At 44.8% G+C, this 24,196-nt stretch overlaps 1 protein-coding gene across 3 annotated transcripts in view; it reads right to left on the bottom strand.

Moving 5' to 3' along the window:
- Positions 1-24,196, bottom strand: part of GDPD2 (glycerophosphodiester phosphodiesterase domain containing 2) — a 104,214-nt gene that overhangs the window by 36,643 nt on the left and 43,375 nt on the right. The window lies entirely within an intron of this gene.

The raw sequence follows: 24,196 nt of genomic DNA, 5'->3' as shown, positions 1-24,196 counted from the left end.
AATAATGTAGAGACAAAGACCCTGATTCCAGCGATGTGTCACTTACTGGGCTGCTCGCTGTAGTTTTGATAAAATCCTCATTTTAGCAGCAAAAGATCATTAGAGGACTAGTAAACCTGCTGACATTTAGTCCTCCATATTAATGAGCTCTGTATAACCCCGCCCCCACCACTGATTGGTATCTTTCTGTATACAGCTGCCAATCAGTGGTGGGGGCGGGGTTATACAGAGCTCTGCATTCAGAGAACTGCTAGATCTGCAGCAGAGAAAACTGTGATTGTATCAAATCAACAGCAATCAGCCCAGTAAGTGACACATTGCTGGAATCCAGTTCTCTGCCCCTACAACATGCTGCTTTCAGATTACAAAATCTAGTGATAGATTACCTTTAAGCACCCCTCCACCCCCCCAAAAAAAATATGCTCTTCTGTGATCCTGCTGAATATCTCACAACTTTGCAGCCTTAACAAAAGTAATTTTCCTCCTATAGAAGCCTCTAGATTCCCCTTTCACAGTATGAAGACCCTACAGTACCTCCCTCCTGGCACAGTATGGTGGACCAACCTCCCACATTGCTCTGCAAACATTATAATGGCCCTCCATAGAGCCCTGTAAACAGTTTAATGGCCCCTCTCCCCAAAGGCCTGCAAACAGTATGATGGCCCCCCACAAAGCCCTCCAAATAGTATAATGGCCCCCATATAGCCCTCCAAAAATAGTATAATGCCCCCCACATAGTATAATAATTTTATTTCTATAGCGCCAACATATTCCGCAGCACTTTACATTTTAGAGGGGACTTGTTCAGACAATAAAAGACATCACAGAATAACAATAATCACATAAATCAACAGATACCAAGAGGAGTGAGGACCCTGCTCACAAGCTTACAATCTATGAGGAAATAGGGGAGACACAAAAGTTCTATGGTAACAATTGCTTGTATTGTATGGTCAACCATCAATATAATAAATAGGGTGTTCTGTTCACGTAATGCTGCATGAGCCGGTCACCAAACAGTAGTGTACAGACACAGAGGGCTATTAGGGCAGAGACAGACTGCTGTATAACTCGTTCGATGATCGCATCGCACTGAACGGACTGGCTGCACCTCTCCTGACCTGAGCCTGACAGCATGATGTATTTCTATGCAGCTGACAAGGTCAGGCCAGGAGAGCAGACAGCCTGTACGAGGTTTATCATGCGATCCTCACACGAGAAATATGGCCATCTGTCTCTACCCTTAACTGTATGTAGGGTGTGTAAACAGATGATGCGAGGGTCCTGGTTTTGACGAAAATGTATGTATTGTATGGGCAAAACGGGGATAGTAAGACAAGTATTTTGAGGTGATAGGCCAGTGATTGTGAAATTTCTGTGCAACCACAGATGATGATGTCCTTTTAGTATCATTTTATTCAATGCACATGGGGAGCAGTTGCTTCATTAACCCTCGAAGGACACAGCCAATTTTCATTTTTACAATTGCATTCTTTCCACCCCATCTGCCAAGAACCATAACTTTTAATTTTTCACTTGGCATGGCTGTATGAGGGCTTGTTTTTAATGTGGGACAAGTTGTAGTTTTCTAAATAAATTTTAAATAAAATCTATATTTTGATAAACCAGACTTTTACAGATACGGTAAGACCAGATATGTTTATTCTTTAAAAATTCTCTTATTTTTAATAAGAGAAAAAGGGGGAAGTGATTTGACATGTTTATATTTACTTCTTAAAAGGTTTCTTTCAGGTTTTAGGCTTTAGATATAGATAATGTCTGTAGTGCGCTGTGGAATTAGTGGAGCTACATAAGTGAATAAAATAAATAAATAAATAAATAAATATAGGGCAGCGTGGAGGAAATAGGAAACGTGGTTATGCATGATTGCTGCAGGGTGAGTCGCTACCTCAAATATATTATGATTTATAATGTACACCTGGCACTGATAGATATCAATTAAAGCACTTATCACTTGATGAGAGTCATGGATACTGTAATTGATGATAATATATTTGTAAAAGACTTATCACTATGTATATAACTGGATGATATTTTGAGATATGCACTATTGCACTTTTTTATATAATCATGTTTTTGTATGAATTGATTATAATTATGGCATCACTGTTTGTAACCATATATATATTGCACTATATGCACTTGAACTCTGCTTGAGAAAGGTTCTGTGAACCGAAATGTCGCCTTTGGGCTCATTAAAGTCCATTTTTTTCAAAAATTTCTTGCAGAGTGCTGCCTCATATAATATATATATATATATATATATATATATATATATATATATATATATATATATATATATATATATATATATATATATATATATATATATATATATATATATATATATATATTTATTATTTAGTCCCCTTTGTCAATTTCCTAAAACTATATTCTTCCATACCACAGTATTTCAATATATAGTAAAATCTGCTGTCTCCTACGAAGCTCAGACTTTACCTCAGTTTCACACGAGCACCAAGATGGTAGTGATGGGTGCTTTCAGCAGGCTGGCATGGGAACCATCAGTGCCCTGCATCCCGATGCTGGAGGTGTGGGCGATGGGAGCTGGTGCATGTTAGGACCGGCAGCCACTCCCTTTAAATGTCGTTGTCAGAGATTTACTGTGACTTTCACATGTAGCGATCGATGGTCAGCTCCAGCCATGGCTGGTAAAGACACGCGACAGCTTCTGTGCCCTCTCCATATGCTGTCACTCCCATAAAAATGTACTGATACTTCATTTTGTGTTAAGGGGTTGAAAAACAAACTATTTGTTGCCAGTGCTTTTCTATGGCCAGTGGTTATCTGTCCATCAACAGTTTTAATTTTTAGGTCTAGGGATGCTAATACTTGTGCACTAATTTTACTGTCACAATTCCCTGCTATTGCTTGGGTGAGCGGGAAGTCACTTGACCAAATGTATACTATTTGCATACTAGTAGTCACATCCATCCTCTTTCCAGTCACTTCTATGGAGAGAAGTCGAACAAGTCTAGTTGGCATGTGACCGCGAGTATACAAATCATATACATGTGACTGCCCGATCGCACCCGCAATACCGGTGTTATCATGACAGCGAGTGCACTGCACACTGTCACGACTTGGCGATCTGCAGACTTTCGTCCCAAGCCTGGGCAACCCCTTTAATGACCACAATTAAAAGGCATATCTGCAGTCATTATTAAAGGGCTAAATAGAATAAAAGACGTAAACCTTTAAAAGATTGGACCTACAATGATCAAACATTAAGGGGTTTGTACCACGATTGGGGATCATTTGCTGATTGTTGAACGACTGCCCAATGGGATATCAAATATTGGCAACTCCAAATCCTGGTACAAAGCCTTTAATCAAAATTTTAGTCCGAAAAATTATTTTATGCATATTGCAAAATCTGGACAAGTCTTTAACAAAAAAAACCACATTATCAGATGTATGTTGGGAAATGCATGACCATAAAGCTAGTTTATTCAGTGTTATGTTACTTATATATTAGACTGTATATTCTGACCAGATGACTACATGATTTACTGACAATTTAATAAAATCTCTGAAGTTACACTCCTGTTACATGCTGGAGTTAGACAACGTCACGTTTTAAGATTGACAACATTTGTAACAAGTAGGAAATTACTATTAAAATTGCACTTTCCACTCATGTCATTCACTAGTGGAGGCTTAACTTCGGTATGGTTTCAATTACAAGAGTTGGGTCTGCAGTTCACAATGGAAGTCAGTCTTCTAAGGGACAGAGACTTTCACATAAAGGTTTATAGGACAGACTAGCACAGGAAAGCATAATGAACTCAAGGTGTGTGGTGTAGAATACCTTGCCTTCCATAATGGCAAAAGCACTAAAAACTAAAATATAAGTGATCAGCTAAAAAGATGTATAAAGAATGGAAAACTAATAATGGGCTCATGTTTGTCACGGGTGTGTTGCCACGAAGATCGTCACGAGTACACAGCCTGACTTCTCGCAGCTGACTTGTTGGTGCTTTGTGTTTCTCGGCAGTGAGGGAGTTAATTCTCTCTCTCTCTCTGGGCTAGATGAGGTCCAGCCTCGCCCAGCTGCAATCAATACTTCTGTAGTGAGACTCCTTCATATACCTGCTGGTCTGTTTGGGAGGTGTCGGTGAAAGCATTTCATTCAGACTGACAGAGCGGATCGTGGTGTTTGGAGTTGCTGAGATAAGTGTATTTGGAAGTGTTTTTTCCCTTTCCTCGCTTTATCATTTATCTCCTTTCCCGTTGGTTTTCCCTCTGTTGTAGTTGAGAAGTTGTTTGTATGCAAGGTGGTTTTGGTTTTTCCCTTGTACTGTCTCGTTCGTCTAAATACTGTGTTTGGGCATATTATTTCTTGTTCCCTTTGGTTGTGATCGGGGTCCTTCTCAGGACTAGATTACTGAGGTGCAGGGATCTTCAGGAGGTAGGGGTTACGCTGGCGGCCTGGACCTCTGTACCTTTAACAGTACCTCCAGGTTGAGGGATTAGTCAGGGCCCCAGCTTAGGGTCAGCTTAGGCCCCCTACCTCCAGTATACAGAGACAGCGTGACATTTTCACCGACCCACTTAGTTTTTCTCCAGCTACTATGGATCCAGTAGCCGGTCTAGCTCGGCAATTGCAGAGTTTGTCCATGGAGCTGGCGGACGTTAGGTCCAAGGTTTGGCATCCTCAGGAGCAAGCCGGACCAGAACCTAAAGTAGCTCTCCCTGATAGGTTCACTGGGGGGCGGGACAAGTTTTTTGTTTTCCGGGAGGCATGTAAATTGTACTTTCGGCTGCGGCCTCGGTCATCGGGGAGTGAAGAACAAAGGGTGGGAATTGTCATCTCGCTCCTACAAGGGGACCCACAATCTTGGGCGTTCTCTCTTCCCCCGGGTTCCCCGGCTCTCCAGTCAGTGGATAGGTTTTTCGCTGCCCTGGGACTCGTATATGATGACCCAGATCGGATCTCCCTTGCTGAGTCTAAGTTACGTAGGATCCAGCAGGGAGATCGTCCGGCGGAGGAATTCTGTTCGGAGTTCCGTAGGTGGGCCACGGACACCCAGTGGAATGACCCGGCTCTTAGGAGCCAGTTTTGTCATGGTTTATCCGACAAATTACAGGATGTGTTGGCACAGTATGACTCTCCTGTGTCTCTGGAAGCCGCTATGGCCCTCGCTATTCGCGTGGACAGACGGCTTCGGGAGAGGTGCGGGATAACTCTACCCCCTGTGATGACTCCACCTCCTACAAGGTCCCCTCATATGGTGGTTCCCCTGGTCAGTCCAGAGGAGCCTATGCAATTAGGAGGGACATCATTTCGGGGGAGGGGACCGGTGGTGCGCCATAAGGCAGGAAGGTGTTTCTTCTGCGGCAGAAAGGGACATTTTATTGGGGGGTGTCCATCCCGTCCCTTGCAGAGTGAAGAGTCGTCGGAAAACTGTTGATCCCAGGTTGTGTGGTGGACGGCAATCTGGGAGTAGGTATTTCGTCCCTAGGTTCGTCTCAGTTTCTCGTACCGGCGGAGGTGGTGGTGGGTACGAGAACTGAGAGGATATCTGTTCTTCTGGATAGTGGGGCCGGGGCTAATCTGGTTGATGCTCGGTTTGCCCGGGTTCAAGGTATGCGGTTGAGTGAGTTGGCTAAACCCATCCCCATATTCTCGATCGATGCCAGGCCTCTCGGGCAGGGAAGTTTTTTGCAAGTTGTGCATGACGTAAAACTTCAAGTGGGGGCAATACATAAAGAACTGTTGTCTTGCTACGTGTTGGAGGGTCTTCCCACTCCTATTGTGTTGGGCCTTCCTTGGTTAGCTAAGCATAACCCGGTTATTAATTGGCAAACCAGGGAGATAAGCCAATGGAGTAAATTCTGTAATAAAAACTGCATGAACACGGTCATTGGTGCGGTTACTCCTTGGGTCTTACCTCCATTTCTGGCGGACTTTGAGGATGTATTCTCGGAGAAAGGGTGTCAGGAACTACCTCCTCATCGCGTGTATGACTGTTCTGTAAAACTGCTCCCTGAGGCCAAGTTACCTAAAGCTAGGTTGTATAACCTTTCTGGTCCTGAGAGGCAGGCCATGAAGGATTATATCTCAGAAAGTCTGGCTAAGGGGCATATTAGACCTTCATCTTCACCGGTGGCTGCGGGGTTCTTCTTTGTTAAGAAGAAAGATGGAGGCCTACGCCCTTGCCTGGATTTCCGTGAACTTAATCGGATTACGGTCCGAGATCCGTATCCGCTCCCACTTATTCCCGATCTCTTTAATCAGATCGTGGGCGCCAAATGGTTTTCTAAGTTGGATCTCAGGGGGGCGTACAATCTGATTAGGATGAAGGAGGGGGATGAGTGGAAGACGGCGTTTAACACTCCGGAGGGGCATTATGAGAACCTTGTCATGCCATTCGGTCTGACTAATGCCCCGGCGGTGTTCCAACACTTTGTTAATGACATTTTTCGCCGCTTGGTGGGACAGTTTGTTGTCATATATCTGGATGATATCCTAATTTACTCGCCGGATCTGGTGTCTCATCAGGAGCACGTTAGGCAGGTGTTACAGATCTTGCGGGATAATAAACTGTATGCCAAGTGGGAAAAGTGTGTGTTCGCCGTACAGGAACTCCAGTTTTTAGGCTTCCTGGTTTCAGCGTCCGGTTTTCGTATGGACCCTGGGAAAGTGCGGGCAGTTCTTGAGTGGGATCGGCCAGAGAATCTTAAGGCACTACAACGTTTCCTGGGGTTTGCTAATTATTACCGGAAGTTCATTCGTAATTTCTCGTCCATGGTTAAGCCTCTCACTGACATGACTAAAAAGGGGACGGATTTTTCTAGGTGGTCTGACAAGGCTTGTCAAGCATTCTCCTCTTTGAAAAAATGTTTTGCCTCGGCGCCCATACTCATTCAACCTGATGCGTCTCAGCCATTCATTGTAGAGGTAGACGCTTCCGAGGTAGGGGTGGGAGCAGTATTGTCACAGGGTTCGTCCCCTGGTAAGTGGCATCCGTGCGCCTTTTTCTCTAAAAAATTGTCGTCCGCTGAGAGGAATTACGATGTCGGCAATAGGGAACTCTTGGCCATTAAGTTAGCTTTTGAGGAGTGGCGCCATTTTCTGCAGGGGGCAGTTCATCCGGTCACCGTCATCACCGATCACAAGAACCTGCTATATCTGGAGTCCGCGAAACGTCTGAATCCCAGACAAGCTAGGTGGTCATTGTTTTTTACCAGGTTTAATTTTGTCGTTACATATCGTCCTGGGTCAAAAAATGTAAAGGCGGATGCCTTATCTCGTAGTTTCCCGGGGGCCGGGAATACGGACGACCCGATTCCTATCCTTTAGGAGGGGGTGGTGGTTTCGGCAGTATGCTCTGAGCTGGAGGAGGAGGTATTGGAGGCTCAGGGGGACGCCCCTGTTGGACCTCCAGGGAGATTGTTTGTTCCAGATCAGTTGCGACAAAAGGTGATCGAGGCACACCATAACTCAGTTTTTGCAGGACACCCGGGGAGTAAAGCAACTGTGGATCTCCTCTCGCGTCGGTTTTGGTGGCCTAATTTACATAAGGAGGTGGTAACTTTTGTCGCGTCCTGTGGGGTTTGTGCGCGCTCTAAGACCTCACATACCCGTCCGTCTGGGGCCCTCTTACCTTTGAAGATCCCGGAGCGTCCTTGGACTCATCTGTCTATGGACTTTATTACGGACCTCCCTCCGTCTTCGGGTAAAACGGTCATACTCGTTGTAGTGGACAGGTTCAGCAAGATGGCACATTTTATCGCTCTTCCGGCTCTCCCTAATGCTAAAACTCTTGCGCAGGTGTTCATTGGGGAGATTGTGAGGCTTCACGGGGTACCCTCCGAGGTGGTGTCTGATCGGGGGTCTCAGTTTGTGTCTAAGTTCTGGAAGGCGTTTTGTGCACGGCGGGGGATGCAGTTGTCATTCTCATCGGCTTTTCATCCTCAGACCAATGGTCAGACGGAACGTATGAACCAGAGCTTGGAGACATATCTCCGGTGTTTTGTGTCAGAGAACCAGGAGGACTGGGCTTCTTTCTTACCTGTGGCAGAGTTTGCTCTTAATAATAGGCGGAGCGAGTCCACTGGTAAGTCCCCGTTTTTTGGGGCATATGGTTTTCACCCCCAGTTTTGTACTTTCAGTGGGGGGGGGCTCTTCGGGGGTTCCTGAGGAGGAACGATTTTCCTCATCACTCGCTTCAGTATGGAGAGGGGTGCTGAAGAATCTGAATACTATGGGGAACCGATACAAACGTATGGCTGATAGGAGGAGAGTGTCTGGTCCGGACCTAAGTGTGAACGATCGGGTATGGTTGTTTACCAGGAATATAAAACTTAAGGTTCCCTCCTGGAAACTGGGTCCCAGGTTCATCGGGCCGTACAGAATCAGTTCTATTATTAATCCGGTGGCATTCCGTCTTGACCTCCCTCCTACGTTTAAAATTCACAACGTGTTTCACAGATCATTGCTTAAGAGGTATGTGGTGCCGGTGGTACTGTCACTTTTACCTCCCCCTCCAGTGGTTGTCAATGGTAACTTGGAGTTCCAGGTATCGAGGGTCATTGATTCACGCTTTAATCGCCGGTCCCTTCAGTACCTGGTTCATTGGAAGGGGTATGGTCCTGAGGAGAGGATGTGGGTTCCTGCGTCGGATATTAACGCAGACCGATTAGTTCGGGCCTTCCACACGACTCACCCGGATAAACCTGGCCCTGAGGGTCCGGAGGCCCCTCGTAGAAGGGGGGGTACTGTCACGGGTGTGTTGCCACGAAGATCGTCACGAGTACACAGCCTGACTTCTCGCAGCTGACTTGTTGGTGCTTTGTGTTTCTCGGCAGTGAGGGAGTTAATTCTCTCTCTCTCTCTGGGCTAGATGAGGTCCAGCCTCGCCCAGCTGCAATCAATACTTCTGTAGTGAGACTCCTTCATATACCTGCTGGTCTGTTTGGGAGGTGTCGGTGAAAGCATTTCATTCAGACTGACAGAGCGGATCGTGGTGTTTGGAGTTGCTGAGATAAGTGTATTTGGAAGTGTTTTTTCCCTTTCCTCGCTTTATCATTTATCTCCTTTCCCGTTGGTTTTCCCTCTGTTGTAGTTGAGAAGTTGTTTGTATGCAAGGTGGTTTTGGTTTTTCCCTTGTACTGTCTCGTTCGTCTAAATACTGTGTTTGGGCATATTATTTCTTGTTCCCTTTGGTTGTGATCGGGGTCCTTCTCAGGACTAGATTACTGAGGTGCAGGGATCTTCAGGAGGTAGGGGTTACGCTGGCGGCCTGGACCTCTGTACCTTTAACAGTACCTCCAGGTTGAGGGATTAGTCAGGGCCCCAGCTTAGGGTCAGCTTAGGCCCCCTACCTCCAGTATACAGAGACAGCGTGACAATGTTGTGGCGTGCTTAGGTGATGACCTACAGGGATAAAATATTGCATTTTTTTAATTTGAAATTAATATACACTTAACCCTTTTGATTTTTAAATATCTAAATCCTGTGTGGATGAATTACATAATATAACTTATAGTGGTCTGTTACAAAACTCCATATCTATTGTACAGACAGATATAGAGCATTGCATTTTGCTCACACGTGGCCTCAGTAGCAGTAGTTTAGCAGCTTACTGCATACGGTTTTATTACTAATATCAATGTGATACAGGGAAAGAGATTAGTTACTTACCGGTAACGGGATTTCTCGGAGACCATGACAGCACCATGAGAGAGGGAATCCGCCCACCAAGGACAGGAAACCTACAGGCTTAAAAGGGCGGCCCTCCCTCTCGCCTCAGTTTGGATTACAGAGCATTGAGAGGACCGCCCGGTTAGTAGACATAGCAACATAATCATGAAACAAACAGTATATACATTTTCTTACAACACCAATGTGTGAGAATAAAGAATGAAAACAGATAAGAAGTGCTCCCAAAAAGGGGTGAAGGGAGGGAATATAAGGGTGCTGTCATGGTCTCCGAGAAATCCCATTACCGGTAAGTAACTAATCTCTTTATCGGTCGACCATGACAGCACCACGAGAGGATTGCAGAGATGAAGATTCTAGGGAGGGACCACCGCTTGGAGCACCCTTCTCCCAAATGTGAGGTCAGACGAAGCACCCAGATCTAGTCTATAGTGCTTATAGAAGGTAGATGGAGAAGACCAGGTAGCTGCCTTACATATGTCCTCCATCGAGACGCCATCACCTCTCTGCCCATGAGGTTGCCACCGCCCGGGTAGAGTGAGCTTTCAGGCCACGCGGTGCTTCCTCTCCGCTGGATACATAGGCTAGCGTAATGGCCTCCCTAATCCATCTAGCTATGGTGGATCTAGAGACCTTAAGCCCCTTCCTAACCCCCTGATAGGAGATAAATAAGGAACTCTCTCTCCTAAAGGGCTGAGTGACAGCAAGGTACCTAACCACACACCTTCTCACATCTAAAGCATGGAAATCTGCTTCTCTCTGATTACTAGCGTTCGGGCAAAAAGAGGGTAATATTACTTCCTGAAGTCTATGAAACCGGGAAGCTACCTTAGGCAAGTATGCTGGATCTGCTCTAAGAATTATTCTGTCGTCCAGGACCTGGGTGAAGGGAGGGCCAGAGGACAGAGCCTGAATATCACCAATCCTCCTAGCAGATGTTAGGGCTACAAGAAGCGCTGTTTTAAGGGTAATAGATCTCAGGGATACAGAATCTATCGGCTCAAAGGGGGACCCAGCTAACGCTTTCAGAACCAGGTTTAGGTCCCATGGAACGACATTAGTTTTGGTAACCGGCCTGGACCTACCTACTGCTTTTATAAAGCGGGAAATCCAATAGTTTTCTGCGAGGACACAGTTATAGAGAGCACCTAGTGCCAACACTTGGACCTTCAAGGTGCTCGTTGCTAACCCCAGCTGGAAGCCCCTTTGTAGGAACTCTAAAATCTTCCCAATTGGAGCTCCCTTATCCACTGAAGATTTAGACAAGGATAAAAACTTGTTCCAAATTTTTGCATAAATTTTGGTAGTGACAGGCTTTCTACTACGTAATAAAGTAGATACTAGACTCTGGGAAAACCCTTTTAGTTCTAGCAGGGACCTCTCAAATTCCACGCCGTCAAGTGGAGGCCCGGAGCTCGCGGATGGAGCACTGGACCCTGGCTGAGGAGATCCGGAACTTCGGGCAGGACCCAAGGGTCCGAGATGGACATGTTCCTCAGGCATGAGAACCAGGGCCTTTTGGGCCAAAAGGGGGCGATCAAGAGGACCCTTGCCTTGTCCTCTCTGATCTTTCTTAGCACCATAGGCAGAAGGTTTAACGGTGGGAAGGCATAGGCCAGACTGAAGTTCCAAGGGATTTGGAGAGCGTCTACTGTCAGGGGCCTTTCTCTCGGATCTAGGGAGCAAAAAACCTTTGTCTTCCGGTTTTGCTTTGTGGCGAAGAGATCCACCACCGGAAGACCTCATTTCCGGACTAATAGGGAAAAAATGTCCTGTTTTAGTCCCCATTCGCCTTGCCTTAAAAAATGACGGCTTAAGAAGTCTTCCTTTGAATTTTCTTTCCCTTTGATGTGGAGGGCTGTCAAAGAGAGGAGATGGCATTCCGAGATCTGAAAGAGATGATCCGCCACTCTCATTAGCGATCCAGCACGAGTACCCCCCTGATGGTTAATATAAGCTACTGCTATATTATTATCGGACAGGATCCTAATGTTCTTATTGTGAAGGAATGGTAAGAAATGATTAACCACTTCGCGCCAGAGCCTGTTTTTGCCTTCGTGACCGGGCCAATTTTTTCAATTCTGACCACTGTCACTTTATGAAGTAATTACTCTGGAACGCTTCAACGTATTCCCCTGATTCTGAGACTGTTTTTTCGTGACATATTGTACTTCATGATAGTGGTAAAATTTCTTCGATATAACTTGTGTTTATTTGTGAAAAAATCGGAAATTTGGCGAAAATTTTGAAAATTTTGCAATTTTCAAACTTTGAATTTTCATGCCCTTAAATCAGAGAGATATGTCACACAAAATAGTTAATAAATAACATTTCCCACATGTCTACTTTACATCAGCACAATTTTGGAACCAAAATTTTTTTTTGTTAGGGAGCTATAAGGGTTAAAAGTTGACCAGCGATTTCTCATTTTTCCAACAAAATTTACAAAAACATTTTTTTAGGGACCACATCATATTTGAAGTCACTTTGAGGGGTCTTTATGACAGAAAATACCCAAAAGTGACACCATTCTAAAAACTGCACCCCTCAAGGTGCTCAAAACCACATTCAAGAACTTTATTAACCCTTCAGGTGCTTCACAGGAATTTTTGGAATGTGGAAGAAAAAAATGAACATTTAACTTTTTTCACAAAAATGTTACTTTAGACCCAATTTTTTTTATTTTCACAGGGGTAACATGAAAAAATGGACCCCAAATTTTTTTGTGCAATTTCTCTTGAGCGTGCTGATACCCCATATGTGAGGGAAAACCACTGTTTGGGCGCACGGCAGGGTTCGGAAGGGAAGGAGCGCCATTAGACTTTTTGAATGTAAAATTTTTCTGAATAATTAGAAGACGCTATGTTGCGTTTGGAGAGCCCCTGATGTGCCTAAACAGTGGAAACCTCCCACAAGTGACACCATTTTGGAAACTAGACCCCTTAGGGAACTTATCTAGATGTGTGGTGAGCACCTTGAACCCCAAGGTGCTTCACAGAAGTTTATAATATTGAGCTTTAAAAATAAAATTTTCACATTTTTCCCACAAAACTGTTTTTCATCCCTTAATTTTGCATTATCATAAGGGTAATAGGATAAATTGCACCATGAAATTTGTTATGCAATTTCTCCTGAACACGCTGATACCCCATATGTGGAGGCAAATTACTGTTTGGGCACATGGCAGGGTTTGAAAGGGAAGGAGCGCCATTTGACTTTTTGAATGTAAAATTTGTTTGAATAATTAGCGGACGCCATGTCACATTTGGGGAGCCCCTAATGTGCCTAAACAGTGGAAACCCCCCACAAGTGCCACCATTTTGGAAACTAGACCCCTTAGGGAACTTATCTAGATGTGTGGTGAGCACCTTGCACCCCCAGCTGCTTCACAGAAGTTTATAATATTGAGCCGTAAAAATAAAATTTTCACATTTTTCCCTCAAACAATGTTTTTCATTCCCTAATTTTGTATTATCATAAGGGTAACAGGATAAATTGCACCATGAAATTTGTTGTACAATTTCTCCTGAGTACGCCGATACCCCATATGTGGGGGAAAACCACTGCTTTGGTGTACGGCAGGGTTCGGAAGAGAAAGAAGCGCTATGTTGGCTGGGATAGGCAGCAGACACCATGTCACATTTGAAGAGTCGCTGACATGCCAAAACAGCAGAAACCCCCACAAGTGACCCCATTTTGTAAACTACACCTCTCAAGGAATTCATCTAGGGAAGTAGTGAGCATTTTTTAATTTTTTAATTTATACCATTGGGCAGCGAAAAAAGCATAATTATATTTTTACCACAAAAAAATGTTTTACCCTCAGATTTTACATTTTCACACAGGGCAATGGGTAAAAATGGTGCCGAAATGTGTCACACAATTTCTTCTAAAAGTGTTAATACCCCATATGTGGCTGTATTGTACCACTTAGCCATACGGTGAGATTTGAGGGGGAAGGAGTGCTATTTGACAATTGGAGAACAAATTATTGTAGAATAGGCATTTGGATTTGGGAGCACAAAATTTTCTGAATTTCTTTTGGGGGGCAAGGACCATTTTGCTTTTCCAGAGCCTTTCTGCTACCAGTAACTTGGAAGTCCCTTATATTTTTAACAGATGATGGACCTGAGTGGGGACTAGCTTTTTTTGAGGACTGAGTTGAAGCTTTTATTGGGAACATTTTACGTAACATTTATCCGGCGCTCTAGGCTGAGCACTTACATCGGGGTTTCCATCTAAATTTCCAAGTGATGTAATTCAGATGAAACCCCTGCAGGATCCATTCACTATAATGAGGCAGCAGAGTTACTCTGGACTCCGTCTGGCCTCTGTTTAGTGGTGTCCTTTTTTTCAGAAGTGCACAAAACTGTGGCCAACCGCACTTTTATGCACGCCTAAAACAAATGACACCGTGGGATCCCAGGCTAGACGGCGTCCACAGTGGCCTATATCTGCCTCATTACAGGGAATCTTCCATCATGGGTTCTGGCTGAATCACGTATTTCAGAGATTTACACGGAAACTCTGGTGTAAGTGCTCAGCGCAGAGCACAGGATAAATGTGAGCAGAGCCTTACTGGGATCTTTGGGAGACATAATAAACAAATCAGTAGCAGGTGAATAATATTTGTTTTATTTATTTTTTATGCCGTTCCTAGTGTGATATAACTGATTAGATTACTTTATTCTTCGGGTCGGTGCGATTACAGAGATACCAGATTTATATCGGGTTTTTATGACTGACAGCTGTCACACACTAAAATACGCTTTTTTTTTTTTTGCAAAATCTAGTTTTTGCATCACCATATTTTGAGAGCTATAATTTTTCCATATTTCGGCCGATAGAGTCATGTGACGGCTTGTTTTTTGCGGGACGAGTTGACATTTTTATTGGAACCATTTTTGGGTACGTGACATTTTTTGATCGCTTTCTATTCCGTTTTTTGGGAGGTAAAGTTAACAAAAACAAACACTTCAGGAATTGTTTTTTGAGTTTTTTTTATGCCATTCTGCGTGTGGTAAAAGTGATCAGGCAGCGTTATTCTTCGGGTCAGTACGTTTACAGCGATACTACACTTACTGTATTTTTTTTATGTTTTGGCGCTTTTACACAATAAAACAATTTTATAGAAAAAAATTTTTTTTTTTGCATTGCTTTATTCTGAGCGCTATAACTTTTTTATTTTTCGGCTGATGGAGCTGTATGGCGGCTTTTTTTTGCGGAACAAGATGAAGTTTTCAGTGGTACCATTTTTATTTCTATTCTGCTTTTTGATCGCATTTTTTTCCACTTTTTGTTTGGCGATATGATGAAAAAGCATATTTTTTTGCTCCGTTTTTTATTTATTTTTATTACGGTGTGCACAGAAGGAGTTAATTAGTGTGACAATTTTATAGCTCGGGTTGTTTCGGACGCGGCGATACCAAATATGTGTACTTTTTTGGGTTTTGTAATAATATACGGATTTATTGGTTTAATATTTTATTTATTTATTTTGTGATTTTTTTTTTTAATAGTTTAAAAACTTTTTTTTTACATTTTTACTTAGTCCCTGTATGGGACATTAATTTTTATTTTTCTGATCACTGATCTCATGTAATGTAATAGACATATATTACATTACATGAGATCTTCACTGACTGTTTCAGTCAGTTTCCTGTCTGGCATCAGCTACATACAGGCTGAAGCCAGACAGGAAGGACACCATATATGGCAGAGCTGGAGGCGGTCATGTGACCTCCAGCTGCCATAGCAACCCCAGGTCATCAAACGAAACGGAGGTCTTCGGAGGTAAGTAAGATGACCCCCTCTCTTCCTGCTGTCTCCTATATGCCGCGATCACTATAGATCACAGCATATAGAAGACAGCAAAGGGTTAACATCACTGGGACCTGATCTAATCAGGTCCCGATGATGTACCCTGTCAGAGCTAACGCTCTGCACCGGAATCGCAGTGCTTGCAGGACCCTGGGGGTCCTGAGCACTGCGAGACCACCCACCGTTTTTAAACGTCGGCGCTGCACAGAGCCCAGGCAGCGCGGACGTTTATCTACAGTGGGCGGTCGGGAACCGGTTAACAGCCCTATCAACTGCCAGTAGTTCCCTGGTATTAGAGGAAAGAGCTCTCTCAGCGTCCGACCAGAACCCCTGGGCAATCATATCCCCCAAGTGAACTCCCCATCCATGTAGACTTGCGTCAGTTGTAATTATTTCAGATATTCTGACCACCCAGGGAACTCCTTGAGATAAGTTTTCTAAATTCACCCACCACTGTAGAGAGTCAATAGACCGAGGAGATAAGAACATCCGTCTCTCCAAGTGCCCACGTAACGAGACCTCATTCTGTAGGACGTTCCACTGTAAAACCCTGGAGTGGTATTGTGCCCACATTACCCCCGGCAGACAAGATATTAGGGTACCAAGTAAGGACATTGCAGCCCTAAGGGACATGACCGGGTTCGCAAGAGCTCCTTCCACCAGCCTTTTGACCTTCTGTTTTTTGGCTTCTGGAAGGAAACACATCTGGAGGTCTGAGTCTAGCATGATACCTAGGAACTGCTGTACTCTCGAAGGGACTACCCTGGATTTCTCCAGATTTAGAATCCAGCCCAGGCCTTCCAGAATAGAGGAGACCAATTTAAGATGGGAGACACATTGAGAGGCTGAGTCCCCAATGATCAAAAAATCATCTAAGTAATGGATAATTAACACATTATGTTCCCGTACATGAGCCATCACCTCCGCTATCACCTTCGTAAATACTCTAGGGGCTATAGCGAGACCGAATGGCAAGGCCGCAAATTGGAAATGTTTGATTTCATCCCCTATGACCAAGGCCACTCTAAGGTATTTTTGGAAGCTTCTGTGTATAGGTATATGGTAATATGCGTCCTTTAGATCCAAAACTACCATGTGACAGCCTGAAAACAATAGTTTTATAGTAGACTTAATGGACTCCATTTTAAAGGTGGGAATTAACAAAAATGTATTCAGGGCCTTAAGGTTAATAATACACCTAAAGGATCCGTCAGGTTTAGTGACCAAAAATAACGGTGAGTAGAACCCCAGTCCCTTTTCTGCTATCGGGACCTCCACTAAGACGGCCTTATGGACCAGATTCAGGACCTCCACTTGTAGGGCCATCTGCTCCCGTGTTGAGGACCGGTTTGGGGTCAGGACGAACCTCCCACGAGGGACTCGCTGAAAGTAGAGTCTCAGGCCGGAACCTGGGCCGCGAGTCATTGGCTCGGTTTTCGGGGGCCTTGGCTAGCAGAAGAGGATCCGAACAGAAGCCCTTTACCTTTCGGTCTACGGTCTTCCCATTTATCCTGACCTTTCTGGCGCTTATTACGTAGAAACCTTCTTTTCTGAAAAGGACGTTTGTACATGGGGGCAGATAGGTTAGGAAAGCCCCTTTTTGTGTCACTTGCTCTATACAGTAGCTCATCCAGAACCGACCCAAAAAGATGTCCCCCTTCACAAGGGATAGCGCAGAGAGTCTTGTCCTCGCATGAATGTCCCCCGGCCAACATATTAGCCACAAGGCTCTCCGGGCCGAGTTAGACATGGCGGCCGACCTTGCTGCTAATCTTACAGAATCTGCCGATGCATCCGCTAGAAAGGCTGCCGCCCCCTGAAGAAGAGACATGTCCGCCAAGATTTCCTTCCTGGGGGTATTGTTTTTAAGATGGGCTTCAAGCTGGTCCAGCCAGATCATTAGGGACCTGGCGGTACAAGTAGCTGCCACCGCGGGTTTTAGGGCTCCCGCCGAAGTCTCCCAGGTCCCTCTAAGGAAAGAATCAGCCTTTCTATCCAGGGGGTCTTTAAGAGCTCCCATATCATCAAACAGAAGGGAGGAACTACTAGAGGCTTTGGAAATGGCCACATCTATCTTGGGGGCTTTTTCCCAGGAGGAAGAGGCAGATTCCTCAAAGGGGTACTTCCTTTTGAAGAATGGAGGTAGAGCGCCCTTCCTTTCCGTTTTTTTCCATTCACTAAGGATTAAGCCCTGAATCTTTTCGTTCAACGGAAAACTCCTTCTCTTCCTTTGACCCAGCCCCCCGAACATAACGTCCTGGATTGACTTCTCCTGCCTGGCCTCTGTGATGCCCATAATGGACCGAACCATTTTAATCAATAAGTCCACTTCACCAAGGGGGAAGCAATTTTGTCCCACACCACTATCAGAGGAGGAAGCTGAGGAAAAGGCTGCACTATCTGAATCCGACTCATAGGGAGAGGATAGGGGGTCATCCAAGACTAAGGGGATCTCACAGTCAGAGTTCACTTTCTCTTTAACTCTCTTGGAGAGGACCTTGTGAATCTCTGTTTTAACTAAGGTTTTTAAACCAGAAGTTAGAGCAGGACCCTCTTCTGCTAGTGTCTGGTTTATGCATAACTGACATAGCTTTTTAGGGTATCCGTCAGGAAGAAGAGACTTTCATAGCGCACACTGTATATGCCTTGCCTTGGCGGTACATTTCTTCCCCTGTTAAAATTTAGAAGGTGAGAAGGGATACCATATTACTAAGTGAACTTACTCGAAGATCACTGGCTCAGGAAGAAAAAACAGCTGGTACCGGATTGGAGGAAGGACCCTTCTCAGCCGGGGGACCTTCCCTAGAGGCTGCAGATTCGTCCGTTCTACCGGAGGTATGGTGACCAGCAGGGCCGGCGTCAGCACCCGGCGCACCCGGGCAAATGCCGGGGCCCTGAGCAGGCAGAGGGGCCCACTGGCGGTCGCGCACCCCGCTGGGCTATGGGCGGAGGAGAGCGGTGTCAGCGCCCGCCCTTCTCCGCCGCTTGCTCAGGGCCCCGGCAGCTGGATACTTACCTCTCCCCGTGCCTACGCAGATCCGCTGTCTTCCTGCTCTGCGCTCCCTGTGACGTCTCAGGTCAGAGGGCGCGGTGACGTCTTTACACCGCGCCCTCCCCTGAGCCGTCACAGGGAGCGCAGAGCGGGAAGATACCGGCGTCGCTGGAGTCCAGACCAGAGCAGCGGCAGCAGGTGAGGAGAAAGGAGGTGAGTATTTGATTTTCTTTTTTAATGTATGGAGGCATGGGGCAGTATAAAGAGAAGGGGGGAGGGGGGTGGCATCCTCCATGGAGCATTATAAAGAGGGGGGGGGGGGGACATCCTGCATGGGGCATTATAAAGAGAGAGGGGGGGACATCCTGCATGGGGCATTATAAAGAGGGGGGGGTGACATCCTGCATGGGGCATTATAAGGTGGGGAACAGCCTCCATGGGGCATTATAAAGGGGGGGGGCAGCCTGCATAGTGCATTAGGTGGGGGGGGGGGGGGGGTCAGCCTGCATGGAGCATTATAAGGGGGGGGGGCAGCCTGTATAGGGCATTATGTGGGGGGTAACAGCCTGCACGGAGCATTAAAAGGGGGGGGCATGTATGGGGCATTATGTGGGGGGTAACAGCCTGCATGCAGCATTATATGGGGGCCGGTATCCTGTATAGAGCGTTATAAGGGGACCGGTATCCTGTATGGTGAGTTATATGGGGGCCAGTATCCTGTATGGAGTTTTATAAGGGGACCAGTATCCTGTATGGAGCTTTATATGGGGGCCAGTATTCCGTATGGAGCCTTATATGGGGGCCAGTATTCCGTATGGGGCCTTATATGGGGGCCAGTATTCCGTATGGGGCCTTATATGGGGGCCAGTATTCCTTATGGAGCCTTATATGGGGGCCAGTATTCCGTATGAAGCCTTATATGGGGGCCAGTATTCCGTATGGAGCCTTATATGGGGGCCAGTATTCCGTATTGAGCCTTATATGGGGGCCAGTATTCCGTGTGGAGCGATTCACCGGTTTCTGAGCTATTGTGGAATTTACAATAGATATCACTCATGTAATGTAAGAAGTGAAATCTTTGCATTGCACTATTATATATATATATATTTTTTTTTTTTTTTTTCTCCGCCGTATCTGCATCATGAATCGTGGTATGTGTTAAAGGGGCCCACTGAGACTTTTTCGCCCGGGGCCCAGAAAAACCTGGAGCCGGCCCTGGTCCAGACCTAGACCCCGAGCTCCGTTTTCCTGAGGACCGGCTACCAGAACCACGTGCGCGATGCGTTTTTTGGGGCTTCCCAGACAGCCGCTGAGATGGTGAAGATGGCGGCTGCTCCACCTGCTGCTGCTGCAACTGGACACTTTCAGACTCCATAATGAAAGAATGAAGCTTTGGGAAGCACTGAGCCATGCTACCTGATAGTTTAAATAGGTATTGACGCCTCCCCTCTAGCAGCGCATCAGCACACTTTTTCCTTTTTTTTTTTTTTTTTTGAATTTCACGCTCTTTTGACACCGGCACATGATCGCCAAGTCGCGGTGACGTCATCAGGCCGCGACTTACCGAAACCCGGAAGTACGCGCCGCACGAGCTTCGCGCGAGGGCGCATGCTGTCAGCGCTCCCTCAGGTAAGCCGCGCTTTAGCGATGCACCGCGCTGCGTTCACCCAGGGCAGGGCGAGGGGACACAATCGCCTTGGCCCTCACCCCCCCTCCCCATACTTACGGAGAGTGATGGTGGGCTGTCACCCCCACTCGGGATGCAGACCCCACCGCACTTTTGGGGCTCAGCTAGGACCTACACTCCCACGGGAGGCGCACCTGGCTTGAGGCAGAAAAGGGGATGCCACCCCAGACAGGGGCGCAGCCCCACTGCAAAAGGAACCCCCAGTGCTCAGGATGCTGTGCCTCTCCCATATAGGGGCTCACGAGCATAGGCCAACGCTGGAGCTGCTGTCCCCAGACAGGGGCGCAGGATCGACAGCCGTTGCCATCCACGTTCTTTCGCCTGCGACCGGCTTCCTCCATCAAGGACAGGAAACCAAACTGAGGCGAGAGGGAGGGCCGCCCCCTTTTAAGCCTGTAGGTTTCCTGTCCTTGGTGGGCGGATTCTCTCTCTCGTGGTGCTGTCATGGTCGACCGATAAAATATATATTTTTGTACCGTGTTAGCCAATAGATAGAAAAATATTTAGATTGGAGAGTCCTCAGTGGTTGATGCCTTTTAATGGCTAACTGAAAAGATGGTAGAAGGTTGCAAGCTTTCGAGACTACTCAGGTCTCTTAATCAGGCATAGTATAACACAAAATCTATAGAGTCACATATTTATACACAATAGGACACAGAAATAATGCAATAGATGAGACAGGTGACGTAAACCAGAGCCATTACTATGGGAAAGAGATAAACAGTTCTGGCTGTAAATATTGGAATAGTTAATAGATTAGGAGTGTGAAAGTTTTATTGTCCTGTGACTGAGGTCTGGTCCAGGGTTGTGATGACCCCACGGTTCTGAGGACCACATTCCTTAGTTGACGTCACCCGTCTCATCTATTGCATTATTTCTGTGTCCTATTGTGTATAAATATGTGACTCTTCAGATTTTGTGTTATACTATGCCTGATGAAGAGGCCTGAGTAGTCTCGAAAGGTTGCAATTTGTTACCATCTTTTCAGTTAGCCATTAAAAAGGTATCAGCCACTGAGGACTCAAATCTAAAAATTTTGATATCAATGTACAGGGTGGGCCATTTATATGGATACACCTAAATTAAATGGGAATGGTTGGTGATATCAACTTCATGTTTGTGACACATTAGTATATGGGAGGGGGAAAACTTTTCCAGATGGGTGGTGACCATGGTGGCCATTTTGGATCCAACTTTATTTTTTTCAATGGAAAATGTGGATTTCTCTGGAATAAGACATCGGATTGCAGATATCAAGGTATCATTTTATTCAGCTTCCTATGACCTACATGCCCATGTAGACGGTTTAGGAGGGTTTCTGGGGGTTCCGATACGCCGGCATTCTGTTCTGATGAAGGTCTTTTGTAGATAGAAAACGTTCAACTAATCATTTGAATGCATAAAAAAAAAACTGAACTTTTCTTCACATTACTTTGAGTGCCAAGTTACTTTCTTTGTACAAACTGTGAGAAACTTGAAGTTTTATCAGGCCAGCATAGAATGGCATAGACTTAAATATGACCACCCCTTCTTTCAAAAGAGAGCAATTCTTTTGGCCACTTTAACCCGTTCACGGCCTTGGGATTTTCCTTCTTCCCAGAGCCATATCTTTTTTTATTTTTCCATCATTATGGCCATGTGAGGGCTTGTTTTTCACAGGGAGAGTTGTGTTTTTGAACGACACTATTGGTTTTACCATATAATGTACTGAAAAACGGTAAAAAAATTTAAGTGCAATGAAATTGGAAAAACAAGTGCAACTCCATAATTTTTTCTAGTGTTTTTTTTATTTACCATGTTCACTAAATACTAAAAACTGACAGGCCACTATGTTTTCGCAGATACCAAACATGTATAGGTTATTTCTTATTTAAGTGGTGAAAAAATAATCCAAAGTTTGTAAGAAAAAAAAAATGGCGCCATTTTCCGAGACCCATCGCATCTCCATTTTTCAGAATCTGGCGCTGGGTGAGGGTTTATTTTTTTGCGCACTGAGCTGACGTTTTTACTGATACCATTTTGGGGTAGATACGATGTTGTGATTGCCCGTTACTGCATTTTATTGTAATGTTGCAGCGACCAAAGAACCGTAATTCTGGCATTTTGATTTTTTTTCTTGTTACGCCGCTTATCGATCAGATTGTTTTTATATTTTGTTAGATCGGGCGATTCTGAACACGGCAATACAAAATATGTGAATTTTTTTATTGTTTTATTTTGAATGGGGCAAAAGGGGGGTGATTTGAACGTTTATATATTTTTTTCTACTTTTGACTAGCTTCAAGAGTCCCCTTAGGAGACTTGACGCTGCGATCATCCGATCGCTTGTGCTACACATAGCAGGGCTGTCGTGCCAACCCATTGGCACCCCTCGATCATGTGACAGGGGCGCCGATGGGCGGTGCTTGTGTTGTGCATCCAGTTTGTGCAAGTTAAATGCCGCTGTCAGAGATTGACAGCGGCATTTAACATGTTAGCTGCGGGTAGATCGTGATTCCACCCGCGGCTGTTAGGGGCAAATGACAGCTGATCAGATCAGCTGTCATGTGCCGGGAAAGATGCGGGCTCAGTGCTGGAGTCCTCCCCATAGGGAGAGACAACACTTATGACATACCTATACGTCATAGGTCGTGAAGGGGTTAAGGTTATGGCTGATCAGTTTATATCCTAGACTAGCACTGAATCTCCGAGATGTGGCCCTTATTTCTTACTAAATAAATTTTGGTACAAATTTCACATAGTAAGTTACCTACTAGGGGTCTAAAATTACACCAAATGTATCAAACAGAATCATTATTTAAAATACATACATTTTTAGTAAATCCGCTCGTACGTGTTACATTTAGACAGTATAACGAGCATACCTAAGGGTTGTGCATAGAACACTTTTTTTTCCCACCACTAAATTATAAATATATTCTATTACATAGAATATGGTTTTAGTTTCAGTAGTCTAAACTTTCTTAAATGAACATGACAAGCCAGCCTGAGGGCACATTGCTGGAGTAAAAGGTGCAGATGTCTTGGACCATGAAGAATATACCTTTCGCTTATCTTGTTTTACAAATGGCTTCCACACTTCATGGTGCTTTTACTCTCTTCTATCACATTTTCTGAATGTCTCAGTAATACAGAAATAAGGCATGACTAATAATTTTACAACTTTTACCATTGAAAGTAATTGCAGTTGTCCTTATGATTATAGAAAAGTGAAATATGAGAGAAGCCTGAAGATCCATGCGGCACCATAGAATTTAAACTTTCTATCAACAAAGTTGGAACTTCAATTAGCAACATTTACTAATGGGAAAGAAGCTTTATAGATAATAGACAGTGATAATAAACTCTTGACTAAATTTACCATTAGGTGCCGATTCATCTTTATGGTGGTCAGAACTTAGATTTTCTGATACAGATCTTGAAATGTTGAATGATTGAATGATAAAAATTCGATCTTCCCGCAGAGACCAGTAGGGGGAGATTAAACTCAGCATAATGGTGACTGTGGACTGACAAGACAGGGGTTGTCTACTTTAGACATTCCCTACTTTTTTAAAAGGGTCCCTTGATCTCAAAGACCCCCATCCAAAAAGCTACAATCAGTAATGAAACTTGAATGTATTCAATTTCCCTGCCACAAAACCAAAGGGCAAGTTAAAGGGGTTGTCCAACCCAACAAAGATATTTAGAAACAGATTAAAATGGTGTAAAATAATAAAAATAGTAAGACAATACAGATCCCTTGCCACTGCCAGGGCTCCACTTCCCTTGGTCCCCACTGGTCTATGGTCACCCTGAGCCAGTAATGAAATATTGTGCCACATGTGATTGCTGCAGTTGAGAGTGAATACTCAAAAGTAGAATTTACAATTTGAGTAATGTACGGTACATTACTTATCTTTCATTTCTCAGTACACAGTGTGCCCATAATAATTTTTTACATCTTGTTTGAGACCTTGGCATCTGTGGAATTTCAGACATCATCAGC

Source organism: Phyllobates terribilis, unplaced genomic scaffold (assembly GCF_046119375.1).
Source record: "Phyllobates terribilis strain yellow unplaced genomic scaffold, ASM4611937v1 Scaffold_7__3_contigs__length_470593459, whole genome shotgun sequence".
NCBI classification, from domain to species: domain Eukaryota; kingdom Metazoa; phylum Chordata; class Amphibia; order Anura; family Dendrobatidae; genus Phyllobates; species Phyllobates terribilis.
Note: the sequence above shows the minus strand (reverse complement) of the source record. Positions and strands in the feature narration are given on the sequence as shown.